Source organism: Bufo gargarizans, chromosome 4 (genome assembly GCF_014858855.1).
Source record: "Bufo gargarizans isolate SCDJY-AF-19 chromosome 4, ASM1485885v1, whole genome shotgun sequence".
NCBI classification, from domain to species: Eukaryota; Metazoa; Chordata; class Amphibia; order Anura; family Bufonidae; genus Bufo; species Bufo gargarizans.
In genome coordinates this window covers 536,254,357-536,273,229 of record NC_058083.1, presented here as the reverse complement: position 1 = coordinate 536,273,229, position 18,873 = coordinate 536,254,357, and the positions used below count along the sequence as shown (strand labels likewise).

The following is an 18,873-nucleotide window of genomic DNA, read 5'->3' as shown; positions in this document are numbered from 1 at the left end:
CCCCCAACCCAAGCTTCCTCAGCCTTTCCTTCCCCCTGACTAACACGCAGAGGGTTGGTTTTATGCCTCCATGATTAGAGCAGGCCTCACCTGCAGTCACCTCAGGTGAAAGGGAATGCCTGTGCCGGAAGGGTGTGAACTGGCAGATCCCACTACCAAACCTATCCGCCAATCCAAGTAAAATCCAGCCCAGAAGAAAATGTATATAAAACTGTCTCAGCAAACTATACTTTGCTGAGACCACTGCAGCTTTCCGTATTTTAGTTATCTCACCCAGATGAGGTATCTGGGTGGGATACACATGCCTTCCCGCACTGTCCACATTTCCACACCACATTGGGCCGTTATCATGTACATACTTGTGGAGACAAAGATGAAGCTTTTGACAATGACTTTGTGTTAGCTTGGACTCCAAAAATAAACTGATCATGGGGTTAAGCTCTCGTAGGATGCCCTACAATAACTGAAATCTGGCAGCAGACATACACTCTTCGTAACCTACAGTACATCAGTTTTTCATGGAGGCTCTAAATGAGAGACAACCCCCCCCCCCCCAATATTAACTTAGGTTCCCCTCAATGAGTGTTTGAAATGGATTTTACAAAACAGATTTTCCCTATTAAGGTAATTGATAAAATCCATCCTGTGGTATTTTTGATGGCACTCCGATATTTTCTTTTATGCCACAACAACCAATATCTGAGACAGTCACAGCAGGACCCAGATATTTGCCCAGTGAATCACAATTTTTTACTGGGTCCCAAAACACAAAAAGTTGACCATCAGTCTCACTTTTCAATATAAGGACTCTACAGTAACCTACTGAGTGACTATTTGCCACCCATGGACAGAACTCTTCTGGTTCATACTGTGGCCACGAATGGTGCGATTAGATCCAGAACGTACCACTAGACCACCAAGAAAGTATGTTTTATGCTTAACCAGCAGAGAGTGGATTCAGCTTTGGACCCTCGCACTATAAACCACCATATCAGGGAATTTTTATGTTTTCCATAAAATTAATTAAAAAAGGGTTTGGATCGCTTAATCGGTTCATCTGGATTGGAGGCGTCATTTTTGCAGTTTTGGCTCCAAAATATCCTGCAATTTCAATCTTTTCTCTGTGTATATATAACATTGATGCTGGAGTTGGAACTCTCCTTTACACCCCATGAGGAAAGGGTACCCTTAGCTACCCCAGATATAGGTTATTTTGCTTCTTTTAGAAAGGTAACGATGGACACGTCCACATGTCTATGTGCATTTACCACATACAGTGAGCCATAACATTCGCTCATCTAATAGCTCATTGTATATCTCACCCTTAAATATGTGACCTTCCTGAGATATTCTGAGATTAGCAACAAAAAAAACAACAAAAACAAAACATGATTTTGTGATATTTTGTTGGGAGTTATTTATGTTCTATTTGTCAACATGTGGCCACCCGGTGGTTGCGGTATTCTATTGGGAGTTATTTATGTTATATGTGTCTATCCTGTTTTATTGTTTATGTTATATGTGTCTACATGTGTCCCTCCCCCATTGGTTGTGATATTCTATAGGGAGTTATTTATGTTATATGTGTCTATCCTGTTTTATTGTTTATGTTATATGTGTCTACATGTGCCCCCCCCCCCCAGTGGTTGTGATTAGCTGTGCAGCCCATTGAGCATTTTACTAGCATTTCCTGATAATAAATTTGATTTGCAAAGCAAAACTGGAGCTTTTTTGAGGAAAGGTAATGATGGACACATCCATATGTCTATGTGCACTTACCACATAGTTGTGAGCCTTAAAGGGGTTGTCTCATCATGAACAAAGGGGGCATATCGCTAGGATATGCCCCCATTAACTTATAGGTGCGGGTCCTACCGCTGGGATCCGCATCTATATCGATAATAGAGCCACACAAGGTGGTGGCTGGAGGACTCCAGTCCGGCCACCGCCAAGCCAGCTCCCCATAAAAGTGAATGGGAGCGTACCGCGCATGCGCAGCACCCACTCCCATTCATTTCTATGGGGCCGACGGAAATAGCCGAGTCAGCCCCATAGAAAATGAATGGAGAGCGGCTGTGCATGCGCAGTGCGCCCTCCTTCACTTGCGAGGCTCCGTTTTCGATATAGGTGTGGATCCCAGCAGTGGGACTAGCACCTATAAGACAATGGGGACATATCCAAGCGATATGCCCCCATTGTCCACGATGAGACAACCCCTTTAACATTCACTATCTAATAGCTCTTTGCATACACCCCCCTTATATATGTGACCTTCTTTAGATATTCTGAGATTAGCAGAGCAATCTGACCGGTTTTGCTGTACATAACACCTGTACATTGGAGCTGGAGCTGTTATAAAACAGAAAATATATTCATTGGCTGCAGCAGATTATTCTATTGATGCCCAGATGTTCTGTAGTGTTAGGCCCCTTGCAGACGACACCCGCACGGATTCCGGACTCATTCATTTCAATGGGGCTTGTACATGTGCGTTGGTTTTCACGCATCATTTGTGCGTTGCATAAAAACAGCGCCTGTACATAACAGCGCCTGTACATAACAACACCTGTACATAACAACGCCTGTACATAACAACACCTGTACATAACAGCGCCTGTACATAACAGCGCCTGTACATAACAGCGCCTCTACATAACAGCTCCTCTACATAACAGCTCCTCTACATAACAGCGCCTGTACATAACAGCGCCTGTACATAACAGCTCCTCTACATAACAGCGCCTGTACATAACAGCGCCTGTACATAACAGCTCCTCTACATAACAGCTCCTCTACATAACAGCGCCTGTACATAACAGCTCCTCTACATAACAGCTCCTCTACATAACAGCGCCTGTACATAACAGCGCCTGTACATAACAGCGCCTGTGCATAACAGCGCCTGTACATAACAGCTCCTCTACATAACAGCTCCTCTACATAACAGCTCCTCTACATAACAGCGCCTGTACATAACAGCGCCTGTACATAACAGCTCCTCTACATAACAGCGCCTGTACATAACAGCGCCTGTACATAACAGCTCCTCTACATAACAGCGCCTGTACATAACAGCGCCTGTACATAACAGCTCCTCTACATAACAGCTCCTGTACATAACAGCACCTGTACATAACAACACCTGTACATAACAGCGCCTGTACATAACAGCGCCTGTACATAACAGCTCCTCTACATAACAGCGCCTGTACATAACAGCGCCTGTACATAACAGCTCCTCTACATAACAGCTCCTCTACATAACAGCACCTGTACATAACAGCGCCTCTACATAACAGCTCCTCTACATAACAGCTCCTCTACATAACAGCGCCTGTACATAACAGCGCCTGTACATAACAGCACCTGTACATAACAGCACCTGTACATAACAACACCTGTACATAACAGCGCCTGTACATAACAGCGCCTGTACATAACAGTGCCTGTACATAACAGCTCCTCTACATAACAGCGCCTGTACATAACAGCGCCTGTACATAACAGCACCTGTACATAACAACACCTGTACATAACAGCACCTGTACATAACAGCGCCTGTACATAACAGCTCCTCTACATAACAGCTCCTCTACATAACAGCGCCTGTACATAACAACACCTGTACATAACAGCGCCTGTACATAATAGCGCCTGTACATAACAGCGCCTGTACATAACAGCTCCTCTACATAACAACTCCTCTACATAACAGCGCCTGTACATAACAGCTCCTCTACATAACAGCTCCTCTACATAATAGCGCCTGTACATAACAGCGCCTGTACATAACAGCTCCTCTACATAACAACTCCTCTACATAACAGCACCTGTACATAACAGCTCCTCTACATAACAGCTCCTCTACATAACAGCTCCTCTACATAACAGCGCCTGTACATAACAACACCTGTACATAACAGCGCCTGTACATAATAGCGCCTGTACATAACAGCGCCTGTACATAACAGCTCCTCTACATAACAACTCCTCTACATAACAGCGCCTGTACATAACAGCGCCTGTACATAACAGCTCCTCTACATAACAGCGCCTGTACATAACAGCGCCTGTACATAACAGCACCTGTACATAACAACGCCTATACATAACAGCGCCTGTACATAACAGCACCTGTACATAACAGCGCCTGTACATAACAGCACCTGTACATAACAGCACCTGTACATAACAGCACCTGTACATAACTTCGCCTGTACATAAAAGCACCTGTACATAAAAGCGCCTGTACATAAAAGCACCTGTACATAAAAGCGCCTGTACATAACTTTGGCGGATTCACCACCTGCACAGGGGCTTATTAAGACTGGAGTGTAAAACGCAGGTCTTATGACCCCCTAAATGTCTATTGCGAACTGGGCCAACATGCAACCACATGGGTGGGACAGTATGTCCACCCCAGCCCCAAGGCCCCTTGCAGACGAGCGTGAGCGGATTAGGTCCGGATCTGTTCAGTAAGAAATACACAAGCAAAGTCATTCAGTTTTGTATGAGATCGCAACGAGATGGTACAATGTGATTTAATGCGTTTTGCACGCGCATGATAGAAAACCGAAGGTATACAAACATCTCTTAGCAACCATCCGTGAAAAACGCATCACATCCGCACTTGCTTGCGGATGTGATGCGATTTTCATGCAGCCCCATTCACTTCTATGGGGACAGAAATGCGTAAAAAACGCAGAATATAGAACATGCTGCGATTTTCACGCAACGCACAAGTGATGCGTGAAAACTAACGCACATGTACACAGCCCCATTGAAATGAATGGGTCCAGATTCCGTGCGGGTGTCGTCTGCGAGGGACCTAACACTACAGAACATCCTGGGCATCAATAGAATAATCTGCTGCAGCCAATGAATATATTTTCTGTTTTATAATATAAATGGAAGAAAGGTTGTGATATAACGAACACACGAAGCAGTTCCCGCACGCGGCCTCCATACGCTCCAGCTCCGGGCACAAGAAGATTAAATGATTTACTAAAGGTCACGTGGAACTTGTTCTCATCCTGTCTCCAACGTCACAACCACAAGTCTTCTTTTCCCGGTGTAATGCCATTAAGAACATGACATCCAGCTCTGGTTCATCGTAGGACATGGCTGCAGGTACACACTGGCGCTCACACCCTCATCAGCACAAGCGTTGGTCTCTGCCACCAGCCGGGAGGCTCGGAGCTTAGTCCTCAGATTGTGGACGGATAATCCTACTCTGGAGATCTAACACGCTATCTGGCTAATTGGGGCACAGGAGTTTAACTGGGAAGATACAAGAGGAGTGAAAACTAATGAAAAAAAGTATCAAATAGTAATAACTGAATAATAATAATAAACAAAAATAATTAGTAAAAAAAAAATACTGATTTTTACCAATTGCTGCATGTATTGCCTGCGTGATGATGTCAAGAATCACCGAAAAAGATACAAAACATCCGGCACTATAGGATAACTGAATATGCGGATAGTGATGAGCGGCAGGGGCAATATTCGAATTCGCGCTATTTCGTCAATATGTGGTAGAATATTTGTCATATATTAGCGAATATTTGTATTTGAGAATAAATCTGCACTGTAAAAATCACGCTAATGCGAAGTGGCTCAAAAACTAATATATAGCACCATAGAATATAGCGCTATATATTTGTTTTTTACAATATTCAGCATTTTTTTTCCATCTGAAGTGAACAGTAATTGGCCCACAAGCAACTTGAGCAGAGAGGAATCATGACTTCAGATGGAAAAAAATGACGAATATTCGGTATAACGAAGATATAGCACTACATTCGAAATACTTTGCTGAATTATCGAAGTTGCGATATTCGCGATAAATAATCGTAATTCGAATATTTGTGCTCAACGCTATATGTGGATGCGGATGGCAACATTTCGAAGGAAAAAAATCATGGAAAATAATGCACTAAGGCTACTTTTACACTTGCGGCAGAGAATTTCGGATCCGGCAATCCGGACGCAAACGGATGCATTTGTGAAATGGATCCAGATGCGGATCCGTCTCACAAATGCGTTGCAATACCGGATCCGTCTTTGCGGTTGTCATCCGGAAAAACGTATTCGGTATTTATTTATTTTCACAGATTTAATTGGTCTGCGCATGCGCGGACGGAACGAACAAATCCGTTTTGCTGGAACACTTGGGGCCGGATTCGGCATTAATCGATTTCAATGGAAAGTGTTCAGTATTTTTGGCCGGAGATAAAACGGCAGAATGCTGCGGTATTTTCTCCAACCAAAAAACGTAAGAGGGACTGAACTGATGCATCCTGAACAGAATACTCTCCATTCAGAATGCATTAGGATAAAAGTGATCCGTTTTTTTTCCGGTATTGAGCCCCTAGGACGGAACTCAATACCGGAAAAGAAAAACGCTAGTGGGAAAGTAGCCTAAGACAACAGATGCAAACATTATATATGTCTCTGATTTGATAAAATCTTGTTTTCTTTTGGTTGTCCTCATTTTCACCTTTTGTGTCTCCTCACAGCGGGATCTTTTCAGACAGAGGACGTGAGCTCTTAGGGCACAGACCATGATCTCGGAAATCCTGGAGAACACGCCTCATTAAAGCTAGGGTGAGTCTCTTCTAATAATCTCTTCCTGTCTATGACCTGGAGGGGGCGCTCTAGGTTTTGGCCTAGACACAGATCGCTACTTAGTCTTCTTAGAATGTGTCTTGGGTGAACCTTCTGTAACATTGTATCCATTGTAAGTAAACGTGTCACCTGATAAATGTCTCACAAGGGAAGACCGATTTGCTTATTGTATGTTTACACCTTAAAGGGGTCCTCTGGGAATAAAGAGGCCTGCAGCCTTCCTCTTTAAATAGAAGATTTATACATCCTGCTCCTTACATATCACTGCTGAAGCCAGTTATTGGCTGCAGCAGAACACGTGACCACACCCAAACAGTAGGTGGACCGGAACATGGACATGCAGGTGCCGGCGTGGAGGACCAGAGCACCGATGAATCTTCTGTGGGCATTAGAAGAAAAGTCCTTATTCCTAGAGAACCCTTTTAAGCTATAACCTCGTAGAACGCCGCCATAGAATCACAGAACGTTATGGATGTGATTTGTATCTAATATTTAAAGAATTAAGAATCCGCCTGCTAGAAATGACGGAGAATCCTAGAAAACTGATAATAAATATCATCGATGTGCTTTCCGTGGCACCGGCCTGACATTGAGAATGCATGGTTTTAATCAGAGTCAACCCAGCTCGCCGTCTGCAGAGGATTTATAGAGCCGTGCGAGGAGTTTTATACCTGCAGCTTTCCTGCTGATTACAAGGAATGAGCCGTCTGCTAAAATTTCCCTTATGACTATCCGTTAACTAGTTTTTAAAAGCAAAGCAAAACTGTGATCTGAACTCATTAGAGAATCGGGGTAGTATTTTTGTTTTTGTTTTTTATAATGTTATATAAAACTTAGCAATATTGAATCTAGTTTGCCCAATTAGCTCAGACTGTAGTCACCCAAAAAAAAAAAGCACCTGTCAGCAGGATCAACCCTATTAAACCATTCTGTCTAGTAGGGTTGTCCCTTCCTATTAAAATGATACCTGTCTTTTGATAATTTGCTATGACCATCCTGAGAAAAAAATACTTTTATTTGGCACGGAAATGAGGGGCTATGACATTCCTTCGCTATCATTTGATTGCAAACAACCGTCCGCCACCATCTTGACTGAAGATCAAGCACAAAGCACGTGATGATGTCACCACGTCGGCCGGCGTGGTAACGTCATATGTCATCACGCGCGGTATTTCACGCAGGATCTTCAATCAAAACGTTATTATTTTTACTATCATTAATCATTTTTTGCTATTATTATTAGTTATTATTTTTCCTATTTTTTGTTATTATTTTTACTATCATTAATAGTTTTTTGCTATTATTATTAGTTAATATTTTTACGATTTTTTTGTTATTATTTTTACAATAATAATAGTTTTTTGCTATTAATATTAGTTATTATTTTTCCTTTATTTTTTTGTTATTATTTTTACTATCATTATGATAATAGTTTTTTTTGCTATTATTATTAGTTATTATTGTTTCCTATTTTTTGGTTATTATTTTTACTATCATTAATAGTTTTTGCTATTATTATTAGTTATTATTTTTCCTATATTTTTTGTTATTATTTTTACTATCATTAATAGTTTTTTGCTATTATTATTAGTTATTATTTTTACTATTTTTTGTTATTATTTTTACAATTATTAATAGTTTTTTGCTATTAATATTAGTTATTATTTTTCCTATATTTTTTATTATTTTTTTTACTATCATTAATAGTTTTTTGCTATTATTTTTAGTTATAATTTTTCCTATATTTTTTTTTTCTATTACAGTTTTTTTTCTATCTTTATTAGTAGAATTTAGTTTTTCTTCTATTATCAGGTATTATTATTATTATTATTATTAATAATAATTTTTAGCTATCATTATTAGTATTTTTTATCATTTTTTATTATTATTTTTGCTTTTATAAATTTTTTTGCTATCGTTATTAGTAGTATTGAGCAAATCAAAGTCCGCGAAGCGGACTTCGATCTGAATTTCAGTGAAAATTCGATTTGCCGCAAAGCCAAATTTCGTTGAGCTTCATGGAAGCTAATCATACTCACCTCATCTGTTTGAGAGCAAAGAGCTGGCCAACACCATCTTGATTGAAGATCCGGCGTGAAATACCGTGCGTGATAACGTATGACGCTACCACGCCGCCCGACGTGGTGACATCATCACGTGCTTTGTGCTCGATCTTCAGTCAAGATTTGTTTGCAATCAAATGGACGAGATAGGTATAATTTTTATATTTATTTTTTATTTTACACTTTAATATTAATGTCAGCATCTGAGGGGGACAAGGGCGGTCATTGCACCCACTACTTACAAAGAAATGCACTTTGTTTTTGTAAATATTTCTATCATTATTAGTCTTTTTTTAATCTATATTAGTTATTGTTTTTTTTGTACTATCATTATCAGTTATTTTTCTATCATCGTTGGTTATTTTTTGCTATTGTTATTAATTATGTTTTTTGCTGTCATTATCAGTTATTTTGCTGTCTTTATTAGTCATTTTATTGCAATCCTAATGAATTATTACAATTTTCTTTTTTGCGATCATTATCAGTTATAATATTTCGATCATTATTATTTTGTCGCTATCATTATGAGTTATTATTATTGCTGTGTTGCTCATGACACGGAATCACTTGACCTCATTCATTTCTAAGTCTTGTATCATTGCCCGTAATGACCTGAGAAGGTTCCTGCATCCAGAATGTGCTTCTTACAAGATATCTTCCATTCTGCCGCTTCCTCCATTTGCCGCCTGCATACATTCATTTGGAATGCATTGGTAACTTTTTGAGGAATTGTGATGATTTCTTCCCTTAATCCCAGAAGCCTATGCATATTACACAGCTCCTGCCCCCAAATAGTATCAAATTGTATTTCCTATTGCTTCCCTGACACAACGCTGCTCATGACTGAAATGGATTCCGAGTGTTTATGTAATAACCGGTGGAGATGATAAATCCGGGATTATTTCCTGGAATAATGCACATGCCGCTGATGGAGAAAATAGATGGAAGAATAACCAGGCCATGTGCACTGGGACGGCTGAACACGACAGATGAGCCAAGTTCTTAAAAATTTGATTCGGCTGCTTCATGGAATTTTACAAAGAAATGTTTCTTTGTGACGAATTACTTAATCACGAAGCGCATTTCTTGTAGCGGGCGAAATGACAGGAATTTCCCCACCCTCCATCATTGAACCCCTCAGATGACGTGTTAATCGCTGATCATGGCATCTGAGATTAACGGCTCGTTCACACGAACATGTGAAGCCCGCAAATTACGGTCCACAAAACGGAAACAGGCAGCACACGTTTATGTGAACGAGCCCTTATATTGAGGTCTTTCAGGAGTTAGGGTGGGTTCACACTAGCATTAGAGATTCCGTTATGGCTTTCCGTTATAAAGGAAAATAACAGAGTTCCCAGACAGAATGCCAAACGGAAGCCTTTAAAAGGCATTCCGTTTGCTTTCCGTTTTAATAGAAGTCTATGGGAAAACATAACGGATCCGTCTGGGCCCTGTCGACAGGACTTTGTTTTCCGTCTTGCATAGCGGGACCCAGACGGATCCGTTTTGATTTCATAGACTTCTATTAGGACGGAAAGCAAACGGAATGCCTTTTAAAGGCTTCTGTTTTGCATTCTGTCTGGGAACTCTGTTATTTTCCTTTATAACGGAAAGCCATAACGGAATTATGTCATCACGCTGGCCAGCGTATTGACGTTATACGTCACCGCGCCCGAGATTGAGAGTGCGATCTTCAAGTAAAATGGCCACGGCGGCCTCTTTGCGCTCAAATAGATAAGGTGAGTATGATTTTTATTTGTTTTTTTACCGCCATTTATGTGAAAATTGATTAGTTACCACGAAGCAAGAAGAAATTCAGCTTTGCAACAAATCAAATTTTCCCTAAAATTTGGATTGAAGTCCGCTTAAGATACTTCGTTTCACTCAACACTACTATCCACATTAGCTATTGGCTGGACAATCGCACACATGCATCCTCAGCCAAGTGTTTATGTGTTCTCAATCAGGAGAGAAGAGGTAAGCAGCTACCAGGCACCTCTGATGGTAACTGATCTTCCTTGAGAATGAAGGTTGTTAAAATCGAACTGCCCGATCCTTCTCATCCCAGATATCTCCTGTCAGAGTAGAGTTGGACGACCTCCGTACACATTAGATGGTCGATAGGCTTATCAGGCTTCCATCTAAGGCCCCTTTCACACGAGCAACTATTCCGCGCGGGTGCAATGCGTGATGCGAACACATTGCGCCCGCACTGAATCCAGACCCATTCATTTCAATGGGGCTGTGTACATGAGCGGTGTATTTCACGCATCACTTCTGTGTTGCGTGAAAATAACAGCATGTTCTATAGTCTTCGTTTTTCACGCAATTCTGGAATTGAATTGGGCTGCGTGAAAATTGCATCTGCAAGCAAGTGCGGATGCAATGCGTTTTTCACGGATGGTTGCTAAGAGATGTTGTTTGTAAACCTTCAGTTTTTTATCACGCACGTGAAAAACGCATCAATGCGATAAAAACTGAACAACAGAACGCAATCGCAGGCAATGAATGAACTTCCTTGCGAAATCGCGCATTTTTAACTGAACGCATCCGGACCTAATCCGCTCATGCTTGTGTGAAAGGGACCTAATGGGTAGGACCCTGTTTGGAAAGCAGAGGGAAGGTCTCCAGGTTTCATTTGCCATATTATTCTCCAGTTTGTATCAATAGATTTCAAATTGCAATTTTACTTAAAGGGCTCAATCATAAAAATTATATTTGGGGATATTTTTGCTTTGCTCTTTTTAGAATGTTGTATGTAATAAATATGCATTTATTTTCTTCAATAACTTACATTGTGACCCTCCCAAAGTTCATTTGTGTTACGTAATCAAAATGGCTGTTCACGAATATTCATAGGATACGTCATTTAGTAGACAATTTCGGATACATCATTAACTAGTCCATCATGTGACCTGCCATACAATCAGCAGTGAAAGTGATTGGCCAACCAATTTACTGAACAAGTCTTCACACTCTACCCCCGTTATATCTTGGAAACATGTTGTACAAATCTATGATATCATTCTCCTAGCTGGCTTTGGGCCCCGGCTGTACCTCATCGTTGTCACGGCTGAGGATGGGGAAAACCCTCAGCCGTGCCAGTATGACCACAAGGGTGGCCCCCACTGGCAGATGGAAATACCAGGAGAGTGGCTGAAGAACCCCTCAGCAACTGATATGCAAAGAGGCTTTATAGCCCAAAGTGGCCACACCCACACAGACACACAAGGAGAGGGAATTAACCCTTCCAAGACTAACAGGGAGTGAAACCACTAATGGGGAAGTGTCCAAATGCACAACACACTGCAGCTGTTACCGCAGGCAACGACATGGGTGGCAACCATGTCCTGGGAGTCAGCCAGAAGGCCGAGACACTGCCACCACATGTACATAACACCACAGAAAGGAAATGTCACAGTGCACACCTAACATAAGACCTCGTGCACACCAGACATACAAAGTGCATACATAAACACACAAGCCAAGTGCAACCGCATGCACTTACAGCAAGCTGCCTAGCAACAGCTCAGGCTGCTATGCTGCAACAGTACAACATAACTTGTTGCCCGCGGCAACCACAAGTGAGGCAGCACACTAGCGGCCCTCACCTGTGGTTGAACACCTACATACAAACCGCAGGCAACAGCATGCGGTTCAAGAGTCACGACCAAGACCATGGCCGTGACAATCGTACAGCACCTCTTAGGTTTTGAGGCGTTTTCCATTGGACGTCCTATTGCAAGGTCTAAGGCTAATGGATGCACAAGCTAGTGAAGAGTCTCAAGTCTCCATTTGAAACATTGTAACCAAACATATCCTATATGTATGACTGGTCAGCTCCCAGGGCTGATTGGCCAAGAGGGGTCATGTGGCCAGATCCATGGGACTTTTCTTAGGATAACACATTTTATTATTTATTTATTTTGCCATTTTTTGTTTTATCTACCTTATTTTTCGCTTTATAAGACCCACCTGATGATAAGATTCACCTATGTTTTTGAGGAGGAAAATAAGAAAAAAATATTTTGAACCAAAAGTTGTGCTTTTGGTGGGTTTTGAACTAATGGTGGTCTGTGGATGACACTATTATGAGGGATCTGTGGGTGACACTATTATGGGGGATCTGTGGATGACACTATTATGGGGATCTGTGGACGACACTATTATGGGGGATCTGTGGATGATGCACTGTTATGGGGGATCTGTGGATGATGCACTGTTATGGGGGATCTGTGGATGACGCACTGTTATGGGGGATCTGTGAATGACGCACTGTTATGGTGGAACTGTGGATGACATTGTTATGGGGGATCTGTCGATGGCACTGTTATGGGGGATCTGTGGATGACACTGTTATGGGGGATCTGTGGATGACACTGTTATGGGGGATCTGTGGATGGCACTGTTATGGGGGATCTGTGGATGGCACTGTTATGGGGATATCTGTGGATGACACTGTTATGGGGGATCTGTGGATGACACATATATAGCATCTTATTCTATATATGTGTCATCTACAGATTTCCCCCTATAAGGGTCCCTGTATAAATAGTGACCCCAATACACCAGGTCTGCGCACAGCAATCTTCATATGTAAAGTGTAGTCATGTAATCTTAATTAAAGTAGCACAATCCTCTGCAGTAGTACTTACTTTCAAACTACAGTAGCAGGCAGCTGCTTCAGTATATACAGTATTGGCATTATGAACATTGGAATTTAGAGGTGGACATTCACCTTTTGCACTTTGGCATCAGTTTGAATATTTTATGATCAGAAAGAAATATTTCATAAAACAAAATACTGCAAAACTAACCGCACTCCCAATAAGGTGCTATGAGGGCGCCACATGTGGTCCGTAGAGCTATTAATCTAGCATTAAGATGTTACAGTATTTCCTATATGAAAGTTCTCTTCTGTAAATGTGCTGGTGATCCCGCATCGTCTCTCCTGCCTTTCATGAATCTTCCTGATTTGTCTTTGATGGTTGGGTTTCCTGGCAACGGAAGTTGGAAGTGATTTTGAGAAAATTCCTGTCAGTCCATTTTGTGTTTTACATCAAAACATTGGCGCATAAATGATAGAAATGTAAGAATAAGAAGAAGAAGCTGAGACGGTTCTGGAGCAGAGTTATGTCTCTGGCTGCACCAGCAATAACAGAGATGTAACCGGCACAAAGTCAGGATGAAATCCTATCACACATTTTCTTCATTAGTAGATGGTGGGCTGGGTTTATCCAACTTTTTTCTTCTTGCATCTCATTAGCCTCCAGTATCGGAAATGGTGGACGCAAACAGGGCCATCAATTTTGACACATGTGCCTAGTATCATCCACATTGCTCCCAATACCTCCCGGTGCCTTCAGGACCAACCACTTTTCACAGGACATTCCCATGATTCTGTCATAGGAAGAAAACCAAATATGTTGTTCTGAAAATAATAAAAATTCAGCTTGGTAAAAAAAACAACTATAAAATATATAAAAAATTACTATAAAAAGTCATATTTATCACCCAGGGGCTTCTCCAATGCTTCATGGTCTTAGGCTGGTCTCTACTTCATGGCTTCATGGCTCCTGTCAACACAAAAGAAATACCCGCCCAGCCGAACAATGGTCACAGCGTTGATCTGTTTCAGCTGGTGACTGGCAGAATGGTAATTTCCTGTGTGTCAAGAGGAACCAGGAAGTAGATACCGATGGAGGATTGTGAAGAGTCAGAGCAGGGACGGTGAAAAAATGATAAGATGGGTGTGAATCGGTTTATCATTAAAAGACAATTTTAATTTGTAACTAGAGAAGCCAAAGTTAACTTTAAAAATATGGAAATTTGACCCGAATTTTTGCAATAATGTTTTAAAAAAATTAAAACTTTCATTTTTGGTAGAATTTGGAGAGAGACATTTCCAAACAATCAAAGTTTGGGTCTATTTTATTTGGACCCAAATAGAATTGGTTGGCCAATTTGGACTAGAATCAAATTGTAAGATATTCGCTCCTCTCTACTTGTAACTTTTACAATTTCCAGACAGGGCAGTGTCTTTCTGAATGTAGTGATCTGTGATAGATCACTACTGGGATAGAAGCATCAGGTCAGCGGGGCATTTCTGCCGAAAGTAGGATGCTTAGAAGACTATGCGTGCCTCATCAAGAAAGAGGCAGGCCCTCAAACATGATGCAGTCCATGCAGTGGGGCAAAGGAGCTTGAAAGGATCCAAGAACAGACCTCTTTATGTGACTGTATAAGGTCAGGGACTTACATAGGTACCGACTTGGAATCTCAGAGGTTGTGATACAACCACATGCATGAGGATGAAGCCTCACACCTTATGAACATCAGGGAGATAGTAGTAGTAGTGTATCTTAAAGGCCTGGTTCACAAATACAATTACTTGAATGTTAGTGGTACACTTAAACACTGCACCACCAGGGACCAACTGGGAACTTAAAGTGGCCCTGGCAAAAATACTAAAAGTGGCCCCGTTTTGTAGTTGGGTCCAAATCGATGGAAGGCAGGGCCAGCAAGACCATATTGTGGCACATTATACCACCCTAACCGAGGCAAATACCACAGTCCATCACAAAATACATCCCCAAAAACGTCCACTGGCCGGCCGTGAGGAGGGCTCAGGTGCCCCCTGGGTATCGGCTCACCGTGAAATTTTCTTGAAAGGTCTATGGCCAATCCGCCCCTGTGCACCACCATAGTGCTAAAAATGGCAAAATACATGCTCGAGGAGGGGAGGAATTTTTTTTCAACTGTTAGGGTGTTTTATTCATTTTACCTAAAAAAGGTTTCTACTTATGTGTACCTGGTGCAGATTTACTAATAGTGTAGACAGTAGAGTAGGCTGTCTACACCTGCGCAAAATTTATCAAACTGGCTCAGATCGGATGATAAATTTAGTGCACTTTTGTCTAGCTCTATACCAACTACTGGTGGCTTACTTCGCGACAGAATTTTTATGTCAGAATTTTGATGCAATTTTACTTCACATTCGCACATATTATGGGATATTATGCCATTAAGTCACATCCCATTTTGTTTAAGCTACACCCCTTTGTGTTATTTTTTTCTAAAACTAGATGTGTCAAAGTGGGCAAAAAAGCATTGAGTTTTTGTGATATAACTTAAAGAGGCAAAATAAAGCCAATCAAAAATAAGCAAAGAAAAAAGGTAAAAAAAAAATGCAACACTGTAAAATAGAAAAAAGTTGAAAAAATTCAAAAACACTTCCCAACCACCTGTGCATTTTAACCCTTCATTAAATGTATTCAGGTTGTATTGTATCACAAAGTACTTTAAGAAGGAACCTTGATGGTCTTCACTATGACATATAGAAAATTCTCCTGTGAATTGGCTGAGGTATTCATATATCCTGTACAACATGATGGGATGTCAGGAGATGTAGGGATATCTTCCATGGCATTATTCATGTGAGATGTTTAGAGCACTGTGTGGGCGCCAACTAAAGTGGTTCCAGATCTTCTCGGTGGTTTTTGAATCCAATTCAGATGCAAGACAAATGATACTACCGGGTATTCTGTTTGCAAATCTGACACATTTTATCCACCCACTAAAAAATTTAAAATTGAAAATGTCTCATTCCTTTTTTTTTTTTTTTCGGTTGACGTGTTTTTACCAAAAAAATAAAAAATAAAGTGTCATGCCTGGAAGGAATAACAGAACCGACAAGGGTTGAAAAGTAGAATGTCATTTTTTTACAGGAACAGATTGAGGCTTTGTGTTCACTTGAATCAGACACAATCCCTCAGGTAATTTCTGTGAGTAAAAACAAGCAAACCTGTGCATTATACAAAACTCGATCTGTAGTCTTTTTTAATGTTTTTTTTTTTTTTTTTTTTTGCAATTCTGGACCAGAATCTATGGAATTGTCTTATTATATTATTTATAACATCTTTCCCTCATATAAAATAGTGAACTGTTCTAATAGGCTCCTGTAGTCCCTGGAAATTCTTGCGAGTTGGAAATCATTATTTTTTTCTTTTTTAAGTTTTCTTTTTTCATACAATATTAAAATACTTTTTGACAGTCCTTTTGGGAAAGTTTGCAGCTGAACCTGGTGACAGTTGTAGATTTTGAGTCTTTGAATAAGATTTCATCTACTGTAAGATTCTTTTCGTGAAAATAAAACTTTGAGCGAAAAAATAAAACTATTTTTTTCTTATATATATATTATTTTTTATTATTCCTATTTATAGGGTCTTTTTCACACATATTTCTATTCATTCTTTTAAAGCACATGTGGAAAACATTTTTACATTAATTTGGAAATGGTTGTATTTTATAAATTTGGACATTTTGAACATGTGTTTTTATTTTCAGGCATTTTTGTAGTCCATTAGAGGAGCCTAAAAAAGATATACCTTTTTGAAAAAAAGGCCACTGACTCCAGGTGGCAAAAGCACCAGAACCTAAAATGCTGAGTATACTCTAGTAGCACTTCACTGAAGTGTTTTTGAAAAAAAATATATTGTTCTCTAGAAATTCAGTCTCATATATAGGCAAACATTTCCTGTTCTGTAGAGATCACTTCTCAGCAGTCATCTGATTATCATAACAGGTAGGATTACAATGACAGATAGCATTTCTCTGTAAGTTGACATAGGAGTCATCATTTAAGCTGATGGTCACAGCCAACTTCCTCTACTTCAGGTCACATAACATGCCCATGACTCTCTCCCATAGAGGTTAGTGAAGATCTCCGGTCTATTCTTTCCCATAGTTAGGCTTCTGTAAAGCATATTTAATTAGAAAACAGTTGAGAATAAAAAAAAAAATTATCCGCATCCGATTTAATGACTAAAAACAATATAGGCAATATTCTACATTACCTTTAAATAGACCTGATCAAACAGCAATAAATAGTTAGTGACGAGTGACAGGAGAGTGTGGACTAGTGTTGGTCGAGGACCAAAGTGCTCGTGTGCTCGAGTAAGACACTTCCCGATGCTCGGGTGTTCTACAGCAGCTGTCCCCAACCGCCGGGCCGCGTTCCAGGAACGGGCCCTGGAAAATTGCTTGCCGGGCCGCGGCAAAACAGAGGAATGGAGATGCCAGGCGCATGCACGACCGACGCGCACATCACACACAGTGGGCAGCTGTACAGCAGGAAGGAAGGAGAGCGTTCCTTCCTTTCAACTGTGATGCCGGCCAGCCACTGCCACCAATGAGGAGATAATGGGCGGAGAAGGGCAGTGACTGTGGCCACTGTGCCACCAATGATAATTAACCAGAGGACCTTTCATGGGTCTGGACTTTATTAACTAAGTAGCAGGACATGTAGAGCGGCGCCCAGGGATCTCCCTGCACTTACTATTATATTTGAGCGCTGCTCCGTTCGCCCGCTGTGACCCCCGTTACTGTCTCCTGCGCTGTATGCTTATTACTACTATTGGAACACCATGGAGGAGACATCAGCTTCTCTCCTGGGCGTTCCTTCTCCCTGGCGGTAGCGCTGTCTAATCACTGCGCAGAGCGTCACAGGGAGAGAAAAAACTCACTTTCTCCTTGGCTGTGATTCTCTGTGCTACGATTGGACAGCGCTACCGCCAGGGAGAAGGAACACCCAGGAGAGAAGCTGATGTCTCCTCCCTGGTGTTCTGATAGCAGTAATTAGCATACAGCACGGGAGACGGTAATGGGAGCCACAGCGGGCGAATGGAGCGGTGCCCAGATATAATAGTAAGTGCAGGGAGATCCCTGGGTGCTGCACACCCACAGTATTAAAATCATTGGTGGCAGTGGCCACAGGGTCCCCTCTCCCCTCCTCCTCATTGGTGGCAGTGGCAGCTTCTGATCGGAGCCCCAGCAGTGTAATCCTGGGGCTCCGATCGGTTACCATGGCAGCCAGGACGCTACTGAAGCCCTGGCTGCCATGTTAATCTCCCTGCCGCTGTGTGTACTATGCACAGGGCAGCAGGGACAGTATAAAGTCCTATTCACCCTTATTGAGCTCTATCAGGGTGAATAGGACAAGGTATGAAAAGATCCTAGGTTCTAGCCCCTAAGGGGGGAAATGGTCATTAAATAAAAAGTATTAAAAAAAAAGTTCAAAAAAAAATAAATTACGTTCAAATCAACCCCTTTCTCAATTTTACATAAAATAGATAAACAATAAATAAATAAACATATTACATATTGCCACGTCTGAAAA

The 18,873-nt window shown here is 41.2% G+C and overlaps 1 protein-coding gene across 2 annotated transcripts in view; it reads left to right on the top strand.

The window, feature by feature from the left end:
• Positions 1-18,873, top strand: part of LRFN2 (leucine rich repeat and fibronectin type III domain containing 2) — a 536,726-nt gene that overhangs the window by 196,507 nt on the left and 321,346 nt on the right. For both annotated transcript variants that reach the window (XM_044291683.1, XM_044291684.1), the window contains exon 2: positions 6,522-6,609. The gene's annotated coding sequence lies outside the window, so the exon portion shown is untranslated. The remainder of the gene's footprint in view (positions 1-6,521; positions 6,610-18,873) is intronic.